This window comes from Malania oleifera, chromosome 13 (assembly GCF_029873635.1).
Source record: "Malania oleifera isolate guangnan ecotype guangnan chromosome 13, ASM2987363v1, whole genome shotgun sequence".
NCBI lineage: Eukaryota > Viridiplantae > Streptophyta > Magnoliopsida > Santalales > Ximeniaceae > Malania > Malania oleifera.
This window is the reverse complement of record NC_080429.1, coordinates 20,070,120-20,085,127: the sequence shown is the minus strand read 5'-3', so window position 1 is coordinate 20,085,127 and position 15,008 is coordinate 20,070,120. Positions and strand designations below refer to the sequence as shown.

Below are 15,008 nucleotides of genomic sequence, written 5' to 3'. Positions count from 1 at the left end.
CTAATGAGCTTTTTGTATAGTGAGAATTCATCATTTGATATCCTGGCCTCCCACAGACTTGAACCTTTCAGGTAGATTTGATTGGCGCATTTGGACCAGACAAAGTCTTTTTTAGAGTGGATATTCCAGAGTGTTTTTTTGAGCAAGGAAAGATGCCAGACTTTCAAATCCAGCACACCCAGACCACCTATCATTTCACATTCCCTCTCCTTTCCCATATATCATTTCACAGTCCCTCTCCTTTCATTCAGTAGTAGTTGCAGGTCACCATCCGAGGGATTGTTGTGCAATTTTTGTTGGGAGAAATGGGATGCATTAAGAGCCTTTACAGGTTTTTTGAGGCCCTGAAGTCTCCTCACCAATTTGAATTGGTCAAAGCCCTGGACCTGCGCATCCCAACCTTGTCTGATAATGTCGAAAAAGTTATGGTTTAGAGTCCACATGTTAAAAATTTTTTAAAATCGTCTTCCCAGACACGCCTCTTCAAACAGGGAAATTAGGCAGAACGAGTTATTAGAGAGAATCATAGGGAAAAAGAATTCAACCTTAGCCCTCAGACCCCCTATAATCCATCTCTGATTAGCAATCACCCTGGCCAATTTGCTCCAAATCGTACCATTTGTCCAAGTAAGGGAACACCCTGATGATCTCAGATCAGATAAACTAGTCATTACTCCTCAAATGACTACTAAAATTAAACTTATCGAGTCTTCTGCTTATTTCAAAACTTATTGTTTTTTATGTTAGGAATTAACATGAAATTCCCCAAGTGCCAGCGAGGAAGAAAGTATCAAAGGCTGCAGCACAGAAAAGTCGTTCACTATTACAGAGATATCTGATGGGGAAGATGAAAATGATGATTTCAGCGATGAAGATTTTAAGGTGGATGTGATAGCTAGTGGCCCAAAATATGGAAAGAATGGGGGTAGAAGAAAACAAGTAGCAACAAATGCCAAATCGACAGCAACAGCTGCATGAAAGAAAAGAGGACAAGATAATAAGCAGCAACCTCAGCTAGTAGGCCAGAAGCTGCTGATGGACATTTTGAAGCCTGCAGAGAATCCATGGATTTCACTAGAGAAGAAGAGTAGTTCAATGTTCGGCAGGGTAGGTGGTAATGAAGAGAAGACAGTGAGTAGCTGAGAGAAGCTGAATTCTAATTCTGCTTCTCCTTCAAATGACAATTCCCCCTTTGGATTGTCTTTACATTTCCGAATGTTAAACGGTTTCACCCTTCATGAATCCTACAAAATTTAGAGATTTGTAAATTATTGATTTCTTCTATGTTATTAACATGTTCTAGCATATAGAGTTGGGACAACACTGTCCTACATTTAATGTTTTTTAACTTTTACTTCTTCATCATATATGTATCCATTATCGATAGGAGTTAATAGAACTTCCTCCTTTACAGATCATAGGTTATTATTTTCGTCTGGCTCATGTTTAACTTTCTACATTTTGGATTGTCATTACATTTCTGATTTAATGATTGGTTCTATTGTGCCTTTGCTTAGCATTTGGTTTGTGCATTCAATGATTCCAAAGTATTCCAATGTTTTCCCTCGTTTAGTTCAAATTCCATTATCGAGAATAAAGATTTTTCATTGAAGTTGTTCATTTATATCTAAATTCACAACTTGGTATTAATTAACAAAAAATCTTAATTTATATTTAAAAAAATAAGACATACCCTCCTTTCCATATCAATCTTATTATGAACAAAAGATTAATGCTCCATGCCAAAGAATCTATTAGCAATATGTTTGTGGTCAAAACATTAAAATTCTTATGTTCATGAAACTTTGTATCTTGAGTAACACAATTCTGAAGCATCCGAAAGTGGAAGGATACAATGATGCCACGAACCAACTGTTGTAGAAATACAAATGGCTCGGTATACACTTTTTAGGATTTTATTTTTTTTTGGGTAGTTCTAAAGATAAATCATCATATCATACAGCTCTTTTACTGAGTATACATTTCAACCCTATTCAAGTTAAATTGCACCTAATTGAATTCTTTCCTTTTTCCTCGGGGGCCCGTTTGGTGTTACTTTCAATATTGTGAAAATAAAAGTAGAAATAAAACCTAAGAAGCATACATAGAGAGACTAAATTATATTTCACAACGTTACATTCACGAGATTCGTATACATTGAATCTATCAAATTACTATACTAATTTCGGCAGAGTCCTGTTTACAAATTGAGCATATCCATCCACGCACCTGTGCAAAGAAAACATTATTCAAATACAATTGATACCAGTATGTTCACAACGTTACATTCACGAGATTCGTATACATTGAACCTATCAAAATACTATACTAATTTCGGAAAAGTCCTGTTTACAAATTGACCATATCCATCCACGCACCTGTGCAAAGAAAACATTATTCAAATACAATTGATACCAGTATGTTCACAACTTTACATTCACGAGATTCGTATACATTGAACATATCAAAATACTATACTAATTTCGGCAGAGTCCTGTTTACAAATTGACCATATCCATCCACGCACCTGTGGAAAGAAAACATTATTCAAATACAATTGATACCATTATGTTCACAACGTTACATTCATGAGATTCGTATACATTCAACTTATCAAATTACTATATTAATTTCGACAGAGTCCTGTTTACAAATTGAGCATATCCATCCATGCACCTGTGCAAAGAAAACATTCTTCAAATACAATTGATACCAGTATGTTCACAATGTTACATTCATCAGATTCGTATACATTCAACATATCAAATTACTACACTAAATGATACCTACTTGGCACTTTACCTATTGCTGCTCTGTAGATTCAGAATTAAGAAAATTACATTGTGTACAAATGATACTCCAAATAATTACATTATGTACAAATGATACTCCAAAAAATACATTCTATACAAATGATATATTCTATACGCCCAAACCTGCAATAAGCGGAGTGCTCCTCCGATCTGTGAGTGCGAAACGTCAGCGGCACGGTACATCTCCCAGTACAGTCAGGCTAACATCGCAGCGCCCCACATATCAATCGCAGCATGTGGGCACGTGCGTGACACGTTTCAAGGAAAACTAAAGCTTGAAATTAAATATAAGAAACATCAAAGGCACGTATATATATATATACTCTTTGCGTTATCTATGAAATATATCATAGGCATTACATTCTTAAATGAGCTAAAATTATTAAAGTTTGTGTAGGAAATAAAATAAGTCAAAATTAAAATTCTAAATTTCATTAACTCATAGAAAAGTATATGCACTTAATACGATAAATGACAATACAATTTATAATTACAATGTGCACTCACATTAACTCAAAACATCAATTAAAACCATACAATTTACATGTTCTTGAAAAATTTTAGTGGATGTGCCCAATTATATTAAAAACAGCAGAAGGAAATTCAAGGATTGAATAACAAAATTTCCCATTTTGAAGGTAAACCATATGATCTAATTATAATTGCACAATTATATTAAAAAGAGCAGAAGGAAATTCAACAAATTTAGTGAGTGGAGGAAACTTCAACAAATTTTAGGGCAGGAAAGATAATGCATTTTACAATGAAACAACAATCTAAAAAAAAAATTAAATATTGAACAACAGTTTGAATGGAAAAAATAAAATATTCTCGACAAAAAATTAAATTCAAATACCAAAAAAATGAAATACAAACCTTAAGAAAAGTGTTTATCCACGAATCTTTTAACACAAATCACAAACTCTGTCTCTCCGATTATCAAAGCTTTGGATGAAATAAAAATAATTTAAAAATATATGCACTGAACATGGAAAACATAACTTACCCCATCTCATTATATAACTCTCGATTTGATGAAGCCCGCAACGGTTACCTGCTCCGGAGTCTCCTCTCTTTCAACGGTAACCTGCTCGGCTCTGCAATAAAGGTACTATCTGTTCGCGCAAGAAAGGAAGAAGAACAGGCAAGGTTATTCTGAAGCAAATCTCGCTACTCCAAGTAGCGAGATTTGCCAAGCGTCGAAAGCCGGGTGGATGGTCATTTAAATCTCGCTACTCGAAGTAGCGAGATTTACCACGTGTCAAAAGGCGGTTGGCAGAGCATTAATTATCCTAAGAAAATCTCGCTACTTGGAGTAGCGAGATTTACCACGCGTCGAAAGGCGGTTGGCAGAGCATTAATTATCCGAAATAAAATCTCGCTACTTGGAGTAGCGAGATTTGCCACGCATTAGTACGAGCCCTTCAGTCAAAAGTAAATCTTGCTACTATTACGTCAGAGTCATTCTAGAAAATACTTCCCAGAATGAGGTATTATTTAATATATATTTTTTAAAAAAAGTTAAAATTGGAAAAAACTCCTCAACTTTTTTGTCTTGAAATTTTTTCTGTGCATATATAGAGCTAAAGTTAGGGTCGTTTACCCCCAAGATGTGGTTCAAGTGGTAGTGCGGGCTGTGGGAGTGCCTCTCATGAGGTCAGGTGTTCAAACCCTCCCGGGTTCATTTTCACCCCTAGATTCCTAAATTTTACCTCCTTTTGGAGTTGTGGGATTGGCTTTAAGGGGCTTTGGATTAGTCACGTGTACCATAAAATGGACACGTGAAAACCTAGTGCGTGATTCAAAAAAAAAAGAAAAATTAGGATCGTTTCAACAATTCCGTAAACACACAAATGAGGATTGTAGCTTTGCCAATACAATAACTAGTATTTGCATAAACCAATTAGTTCAACATAATCAAATGCAAAATACCAAATTACAAAAATAAGAAGAAAAAAAAAAAACCGCAATATCTTATATCAATAATCTGATATAATATATGTCTGTCAATTGATTCCAATGAACAAACAATAATAAATATATATAGAGGATGGACCCCTGCTAATGCAATGGCTCTCGCATCACAACCCGGGGGTAAACGGCACACCGGTGGCCGGCAGCCACGACCGGCCAGCAATGAACCTGTCGACGGTGAACTGCTGTGCCGCGCTCTGGCTCATGAGATGGTAACCGGGCCACTTCACTCTCCTAGTAGGAGAATAACCCGGTCCGAAATTGTTGTACTCCCCATAATACAAACTATTCAGGGCAAAATTAGTGTTGTCCCACGCGGACCAACCGGACGGGTCAACCAAGCTGCCCAGATAGCTTTTCATAACAACGGTCCGGGAGTATTGCTGCCAGGGGCGGCCCAAGTACGTTTTGAAGGAGCCCAGAGTCTGATTAAGGTCCGGGGTGGCCCGGATTTGAGATCGGTGGATAGAGATGCCGGTGTCCTGGTTCGGGTCGCCGCGGCCTTGGGCCGTGACAGTGTTGGCCTGGCCGAGGATGGGACGTCGGACGAAGATGACGCAGCTTTGGAAGACGACGGCGGCGTTGCCGAAGATGATGTCGACGGTGCCATAGATATAGCACATGTGGAAGAATTGGCGCTGGGAGTGGGCGAAGATGGTGTCTTGGTAGCCGTCGAAGGCGCAGCCGTAGAAGACGGAGAGGTCGGATGATGACCGGAGCGCTACGGCCTGACCGTTTTGTGGACCGGCCGTGTTGCGGAATGTGATGCCGCGGGCGATGAAGCCCAGCCCGTCTATGGCTGGGATGAAGTTAATTAAGGAAATGAATTATCACTTTTGAAAATTTTTGGGGCCGAAAATTTAAAAATAAACGAATAAAATTTGAAAGAAACTATTTTTAAAGTTCGTTTGTTAACTAAAGTGAGGAAGAGAAAAACATATGAAATAAACAAATAAATTTGGATTCTACGCACTGATATATTCAATTTTTAAATTTTTTTATGTTAAAGTAATTTTTATTTTAAATAATATTTAATACTGAGAGAAAAAATAATAAAAAATACATTCCTTTTTTGTTCCTTTCTATAAATAAAATATCAAATTCAAATGGACCCTTATAAATCATAAAAAGAAACATATTTGGTGACATAGACGGGTGATATTATGGGATCATGTGATAGTATTAAAAAAATTTAGGATAAAAGACACTTATTTTTCTTAAGATTTAATAAAAAAAGACAAATATCTGAGGTTTCAAAAATGTCACTGACATCTTCTAAACTTTCAAAAATATTATAGAACTCTCCTAAGGTTTACCAAAATGATACTTCTACTAAAAAGACTTGTCCTTTTACAAAACATAAAAGGAAAATTTCGTAGGACGTTCTTAATTATAAATTGAGTTAATCCTGAAATTAGCCATCTTGTCATGTATTGGGGGTTCAATTGCTCCTTTTGTGATAATAAATATCATTGTCTTTGCGTAATTTAATTCATAAAAGTTTCATTTTGAATATAAACATGTAAAAATAGACCCATTTACACAAAATAAGTGCACGACCGTCAAAAATACTATCCATTATATACTTTGTTGAAGTTTCATGTTTACTTTTAAAATTCTATGAAATTCAATAAATTTTTCAGGTAAGTTTATGTTATATTTTCTTCAAATTATACAAATTCACAAAATTTATGACTTAAAGTTTCAAACATGTGAAATGGTACTTTGGATGATTGATGAAAATGGGACAAAAAAAAAAATGATGTCTTATAAAAATTATATATATAATGTGTTATGAAAATAATTTATTTGACTTATGACTTGAGCAACTTTTTTTTTTTTTTTGTTTTGTTAAGATCTCAAATAGGAAGATAATTTAATTAAATTAAATATTATATAAATAACCTATATCTTTATAAATAATATACAAGCATACATAAAGATGGAAAGTTAATATAATGATTTATGTAAGAGGTCCTCTACGAAACATTTCAATAATTAGAGCATAAGATTTCTATATTAAAAATTTCAGATGAAAAAAAATTACAAAGTATGAGATCAACTATCTCCTATTATTAGACCTAAACTATAAAATTCAAATTTAAGAATCAAACACTGTACTCTTAAGCATATTACATTTTTTTTGTGTGTTTTTTTGTAATCCAATTGTATGTTCTAAACATTTAAAGGGTATTTAGGATGACTCACAAAAATTAGACCAAAGAAGAAAAAAAAAATAATTATGAAAATAATTTATTTGATTTGTAAGAGAAAATGAGCTAAAAAGAAAAAGTTAAACTAGAACTTACATAAGTCGTTCTAGATATTTTTTATAATTAATATTCTGGCTTACTTAACGAGCGGATGATTAATACAACAATTTATGTTAGAGTTTCTTCAAGAGACATCTTAATAATTAGAAATTGAAGTTTCCTTTTAATCTTAAGAGGGAACACAAAGACTTAAAAATAATACATAAGTAATTTTTTATTACATACTGCGTCGACCAAAAAATTTGAATTAATTAACGAAGAAGTTTTGAAAAGGTTATTGTTTACTCAAAAAAAATGAGTTGCGTGGTTGCGAAGGGCTTGTGCACATTTATTAGACCCATCTACCCACTTGGGATCAGAGATTATACACACATGACCCTTAATTTGAAATGAGAGAGTGGATTCAAATGTTAAATTAGCTGGTTGGTCAATGTGATTAGTAATTTAGTATGTTTAAATAATCAAGAGTTGCAATTAGAAGCATTGGGATTAATATTTAACATATTTTCTTATACTTGACTTTGGATCAGTGAGTCCAAAGTTTGTCCATATTGTGAGATCCAATGCAATGCTAACTAATTTTCTTTATTCATTTTGCTTTGGGTATAACAAAGCACTCGTTATAATAAGTTTACTCTAACCCAAAATTCTATTTACAAAATAATCAACGCAATCTTATAATTAATGAATTCTAAATTTTACGTGAAGGAGTCATTTCTTGTAAGTGTAGTCATTTTAAACAATTTAATATGTCAAAAAAAATGAAATTATAGGATAGTACTTTTACCTTTAACTGAAATCTATTTAAATCCTTCTATTTTGATTAGTACAATTACAGACTTATATCTATTAATTTTATTCAATTAAAATTACCATATAAAATAATTAAATGATTATGATTAATTGGATGGTAGAAATTAAGAGAAAGTCTCTCTATCCTACGAATTATTTAGTCGTTTGGGGCCTAAATCTTTTTAGTTAGGAAAAAAAGTTTATTTATTATTTTTGAATTATTTTATACTAATTATACACAGAAGCCTTATATAATCATTCTACGAATAAAACTTTTTTTAATTTATTTTGTCAAGCTCCGTACAAATAATAGTGGTGCAATCAATAATACCAATTACACTTATATATATTCACTAACATATTTAGATTTAGTTAGCATGACAAAAATAATTGCATAAAATCGGAAAGTATAAGTCCTTAACTATATTTATTAAATGTATGGGAATTTTAATAAATTTCGTTTAATGGTATCGTCAAAAAAATAATTACATCTATTTAGCTATGAAAATAATTTTATGTTTTACTTCTAAGTTTTTAAAAGCAATCACAAGGAAGTTGCATATTATTTTAAAAATTTTCAATCTATGCAAATGTTAAAAAAAAAAAAAATAGAATAGAGTAAGAACTTTTTTCTAATTATTTAAAAATTGAAAAAAAATGGGAATTCTTTTTTTTTAGACTGTAAAATTTACGCAAGATTTAAAATTTATAAATTACACGATGTTACATTAACACATATACCCATTAAAGTAACATGTTTAAATTCAAGTCAAAATTTACTTCTTTATTTAATTGAATACTAAAAATTGGTCCTTTTATGATTGATGAATTATACTTAAGTCTTTTAATTAATTTCCATCAAAATAAATATTAATGAAAAAGTGAATCTTTCATTTTTATTTTTATTTTTTTTTTCATTTCCTTAAAATCCTGTTTAGAACTTAAAAATATTAAAAAAATATTAAGGAATCCATATTCTCATGTTTAGTTATCTAAAAAAGTGAGAAAGAAAAAAAATTATATCAAATCTAAAAACAAATTTCTGATTTTACATATCATTAATATGTAATTTTTCTTAATTTTAGTCATATTAAAATAAACTTTTTATTATTATTATAATATTTAATAGAGAAAAATTATATTAAAAAATTTCCTCTCTATTTTTCTTTTTCCAAATAAAATCCTCAATTCAAACATTACTAATATTTTCAAGTGCTCCTAAACGACACCCAAAATTTTTCTTGCAATTGAATTATGGAGAGAGAGAGAGAGAGAGAGAGAGAGAGAGAGAGAGCATACCAACAGTAGCAGTGTTATAGGTGGTGAGGCCTGCTTTAGAGCTCAAGCTTCCCGTAATAATAGTGCTCCTGAGCCCATCCCCAACCATCATTATATTATTCACATTCTTCCCAATCTTCACGTACTCCCCATACACCCCGGCCTTCACATATATCACAAACCTCCCGCCACCTCCTCTCCTACTCGCCGCCGCGTCCACCGCCGCCTGCACAGTCCTATAATTCCCCGACCCATCCTTCGCCACCACGGCATCCGCCTTCACCACAGCCTCCTCCACCGTGCTCTGCAGCAGCCGCCGCTCCCCCGCCGTCACCCACGTCGGAAACCCGTCTTCCCACTCCCCCTTTTCCTTCATCAGCCCGCCGTTCAGGGCCAAACTATTGCTGATTAGCTCCGAAACGTTCCCGATCAACATAGGCTTTATGAAGTTCAAGCATTTCATCTCGACGGCGCCGTTTCGGCAGGTCTGGAGGTATGTGAGGGCCGTGCTCAGCCAAGTCTGCACGTCGAAGTCGGAGCACCCCGGGCTAGGTTGGCGGTTTAGACCGGTCAGGGTCCGGTTGAGGTGGTAGACCGTGTAGTCGTGGAGCTTCAAGCAGTCGGCCCAGGCTGCTTTTTGGCGGCTGTTGCTGAAGTTGGATCCGCACTGGAAGAGGTGTCGTTGGGCCCTGATGGCCCGGTCCATTGCCACTTGGATCGTCATCTTGCGAAAATCAGGCTTGGATTGGGGCGGCGCGAGGCGGCGCATGTAGCGCTTGCAGGGCTCGGGGTGTGGAGTGGTGTCGCACCACCAGTTTATGTCAGGGCATGGGGGCGGGAGGGACGTGGTGGCGGTGACGGCGACGGTGACAGAGAAAAGGATAGGGAGAAATGTGAACAATGGCATGAGCAGAGTCATTTTTGGGGCCATCGTTAACCAATAAGAGAAATTTTGAAGTCCTGGAGGATACTGTTTGAGGGAGAGGGTGCCTTATAAATGAATATGGGAGTGGGGTTTGGATCTTTTTGAAGGGTCCTACTCCTACGTGAGGGGTAGGGTGCCTTATATGTTGGAGAAATGAGGTGGGCTTTGATTAATTAAATATAACTGGATTGTTTGAATTAATGGCGGCGCGAAGGTCAAGAAATGAAACCCACATGCAAGCAACAAAAAAAATGTGATTTTAATTTTCCTATCTTCACTCATACTCCATTTGCGTGAGGAGTAGAGGACACATGTTCTTTATTAATTTATTTTATGCAGGAGACACGGTTTTTTTATTTATTTTTGGGTAATTGAGGAGATAATGTATAATTCTTTTAGGTCTTATAATTTATTTTTTCACATAATAAAACTCGATTGAACTTCAAGTGTTTGGGAGCATGGATTTCAAGTTTTGGATTTAGATTTACGTGAATTAGAAAAAAAAGTTATTACAATTTTATATTATGTTTGCATGTTTGAATTTACAAAAATTCAAATTCAAATTTTAAAATCCATACACTCAAACTCGGGTAGGGTCTTATTGAAAGCATAGATCGTGAATTTTGGACTTAAATTTACGTGAATTTGGTCTATTTGGACAAAATCTAAGAAAATTTTGTATTATATCTTTTGTCCAAATCTTCACATATATCCGAATTTAAATATTCTACGCATTTGGGAACTTGTACTTTTAGGCTTTGAATTTTGATTTAATGTTATTTTGGACAAAATACAATAAAAAATTATGTTAAGTTTTGTGCAAATTTGCAATCCTAAAATTCATGTTTCAAATACAACTTTAATCCCAACTCCCAAATGCAAGATAAGGTTATATTTTGACATGAATTTTAAGTTTTATATTTGAATTTATGTAAATTTCTATAGCATTCAGTATAATTTATATTATACAGGGGCGTCCCCTACGAGCGACGCGTTGTACTTGAACCACCCAGGTATAGCGAAAAGTGGGCGAGGGTGGGCTAGGTCGTCGCTCCGAAGCGACGTGCCGTGTCGGCGCCCGAATACGGTGTCAAGTATGCGAGGGTTCCTACATCATTCTAGACGTGGGCAAGTAAAGACGTTAATTCAAGAAACTAGGGTTAGATTAGCAACTTGGAATATAGGGGCACTTATGGGTAAAAGCATAGAAATTGTGGATACAATGATTAGAAGAAGAATTAATATAATTTGCCTTCAAGAAACTAAGTGGGTGGGGGAGAAAGTTAGAAAAATCGATAAATCGGGATTTAAACTTTGATACATTGAAAAAGAAAAACATAAGAATAGAGTAGTTATTATTATAGACAAAAACTTAAAAGATAGCGTTGTAACAAGAATAAAAGATAGAATTATAAAAATTAAGATGGTATTAGGACAAGAGATGATAAATATCATTAGTGTTTATGCTCCTCAAGTTGGCTTAGCAGCAAATCTTAAGAGACAATTTTGAGAAGATATGGATAGTATTATACAAAGCATACTAGGGACTGAGAAAATATTTATAGGAGGAGATCTGAATGGACACGTTGGAAGCGATAATAAAAATTATGAAATGATACATAGTGGATATAGATATGGAGACAAAAATGAGTTTAGGGAGATGATCTTAGGCTTTGCTATGTCAAATGATTTTAGTATAATGAATACTTGTTTTAAGAAGAGAGAGAAGAACACTTAATAACCTTTAAAAGTGACAAAATAGAAGTCAAATATATTTTTTTTTTTTTTAACTAGGAGGGTAGATCGTTTATCATGCAAAAATTGTAAAGTTATTCCAAATAAAAGTCTAACCATACAACATAGAGTCTTAGTGTTTTATATATATATAGAAGAAAAAAGATAAAATAAACCAGTGTAGGAGAACTAGATGGTAGAACCTAAAAGGAGAAAATATAATAAAATTTAAAGATAAAATGATCAAAGATAGGGATTGGACCGTAGAGGATGGGATAGATACAAATACTCTTTGGAATATATTAGCTAGCTTTATTAAAAAGATAGCAAAAGAGATTTTAGGTGAATCAAGGGAAAGATTCTTGAATAGCAAAAAGAGTTGGTGGTGGGATAAAGATGTACAAAAAATCATAAAAACAAAGAATTTGGTATAAAATGTGACAAAAATGTAGAAACAGTGATAACTTTGAAAAATATAAAGAGGCAAGAAAGAATGCAAAAAGGGTCGTTAGTGAAACTAAATATACATCATTTAATAGTTTGTATGATAGATTATGTACAAAAGAAGGGGAAAGAGATATATTTAAACTTACTAAAACTAGAGAAAGGAATAGTAAGGACTTAGGAAATGTAAAATGTATAAAAAGTGAGGATGATATTGTATTGGTTAAGGACAAAAATATTAAAGAAAGATTGCAAAGTTACTTTAGTAAGTTGTTTAATGAAAACCAAATAGAAGGCTTAAACTTAGAATTGTCAAATGAGCAAAAGACTAAAAATATAAGATTTATTTGTAAAATTAGAGTTAACGAAGTTAAGTTTGCACTAAAAAAGATGAAAAATGAGAGAGCTATGAGACCATATAACATCCCAATTGAAGTTTGGAAATATTTGGGTGATAACAGAATTATATGGTTAACTAATTTATTTAATACAATTGTAAAAACTAAGAAAATGTCAGATGAATGGAGGAAAAGCATTTTAATACCTAAATACAAAAATAAAGGAGATATTCAAAATTGTAATAACTATCGTGGAATTAAACTTATGAGTCATACGATGAAACTATAGGAAATGGTAGTTAAATAAAGATTAAGGTTAAAAACGAAGATCTCAGAAAATCAATTTGGTTTTATGCCTGGGAGATCTACCACGGAAGCTATTTATCTTTTAAGAAGATTAATGGAAAAGTTTAGGGAAAAAAAAAAAAGAGGGACTTGCATATGATATTTATTGACCTTGTGAAAGCATATGATAGGATACCTAAGTAAGTTCTATAGTGGGTTTGGGAAAAAAAAGGGGGGGGGGGGGGTTTATGTTGTAGGTATACCGATATCATTAAGGATATGTACAATGGAGTAATGACTAGTGTAAAGACTATAGATGGAGAAACTAGAGAATTTCCAATTACTATAAGTGTACATCAAGGATCTGCTTTGAGTCCTAATCTTTTTGCTTTAGTGATGGACCAATTGACTAAAAGTATTTAAAAAGAGATTCCATGGAGTATGTTGTTTGCAAATGATATTGTATTAATTGACGAAATTAGGGATGGAGTAGAGGCTAAGTTAGAATTATGGAGAGAAACTTTGGAATCTAGAAACTTTAGGATAAATAGAAATAAAACAGAATATATGAAATGTAATTTTAGTAATGATAGGAGGAATATTGAAGAAAAAGTTAAACTTGATGATGAAGAAATGAATAAAACTTGTAGATTTTGATACGTTGGATCTATTATGCAAGTTGAAGGAGAAATTAAAGATGATGTAATGCATAGAATTAAAGCAGGTTGGGTAAAATGGAGAAGTGTTTTAAGTATGCTATGTGATCGTATGTAACGCCCCAACCCCAAAAATCCGGTCCGGTGCGTTATACCAGATTAACCGTGTCTTGTGGCACCCTGAACCCACCTTGTGGGACTCGGGTGTCACATCGTTCATTTTCCTGTACCTTCTATTCCATTTATAATTAAGCAGCGAAAAACATAACTACAGTCCTCAATCAATATAATACCAGAGTTTTCTACATCTATCTACACTCCAACATAATTCGTATAATCCACATGTATCCACATATAAACATAACTCCAAAAACATAAACCACCACTTCTAGTATTCACATTCATCCATTTCTCATATGGTTTAAAACATAAAACATAAAACATAAATTTATACAACCCAAATTATCATCAAGTTTATACTTTTTTTCTTTCTTTCTCTAACTCAAAAATGCTATAATAACCTCGAATTCTTTAAGCTTGATCTCGTGAAGGTCCTGAAAAAGAATAATTTGTATTCGAGTAAAACACATCTCAGTAAGGGAAGAAACAATATATTAAATCATCATGTGGCCAATATGAGATTATAATCAACATATTATTCAATATTTGCAAATCTTAACATAATTTCTGAAATCATTTTCTTAACCTAATCAATCACATGTAAGATATTTTACCCATGAGAAAAACCTAAGGATAGGGATGATTACCCGCTCATACAAGTAACACCCCACAGCTCAGATACTTTAAGCAACCCGAAGGTCACCACTGAAACATACCAGGACACTTACCTTACTCAATAAGCCCTCAGGTGAAGAAGTAATCTTGTACTCACACTGTTCATACAAAAGTTTACCAATGAAGACTCCTAAGAATAGGGAAATCTACCCGCCCATACCAGTAGTTTCCCTCTACCCTAGTACGTTATGCAACATACTACTACATCTGATACTAACCAGGGTACTCGCCTTTCTCAACAAGCCCTCGAGCGAAGAGTTTGCCTCACCCAAACATAACATGTTCTACAAGCATAAATAATGATATTACTATAATACATTATTCTGTCTTTCATTTATCCTGTCTTTCACAACTGTTCACATTTTCATCTTTAGCATTTCATTTCATTTCACTTTACGTGGCATTTCCCATTTCACATTGTTCATATTTCACGTTTCATTTCCATTTCATTCTCATTTTCATTTCATAATATACCTATCATCTTTCAGCTGTTTTGTGTTAGTCCTAACATCTTTCAGCTATTTTTGCGTTAGTCCCAACATCTTTTAGCTACTATCGTGTTAGTCCCAACATCTTTCTGTTGTTTTTGTGTTAATCCACATACAAATGCGCTAGTCTGCTACCTAGCATCTTTCAGTTATTTTTGTATTAGTCCTAGCATCTTTCAACTGTTTTTGGTTCCATGGTTGCATTAACACTCA

At 33.8% G+C, this 15,008-nt stretch overlaps 1 pseudogene; it reads right to left on the bottom strand.

The window, feature by feature from the left end:
* Positions 1 to 4,894: 4,894 nt before the first annotated feature.
* LOC131145728 (pectinesterase-like) lies at positions 4,895 to 14,675 on the bottom strand (annotated as a pseudogene).
* Between the last annotated feature and the right edge of the window lie 333 nt (positions 14,676 to 15,008).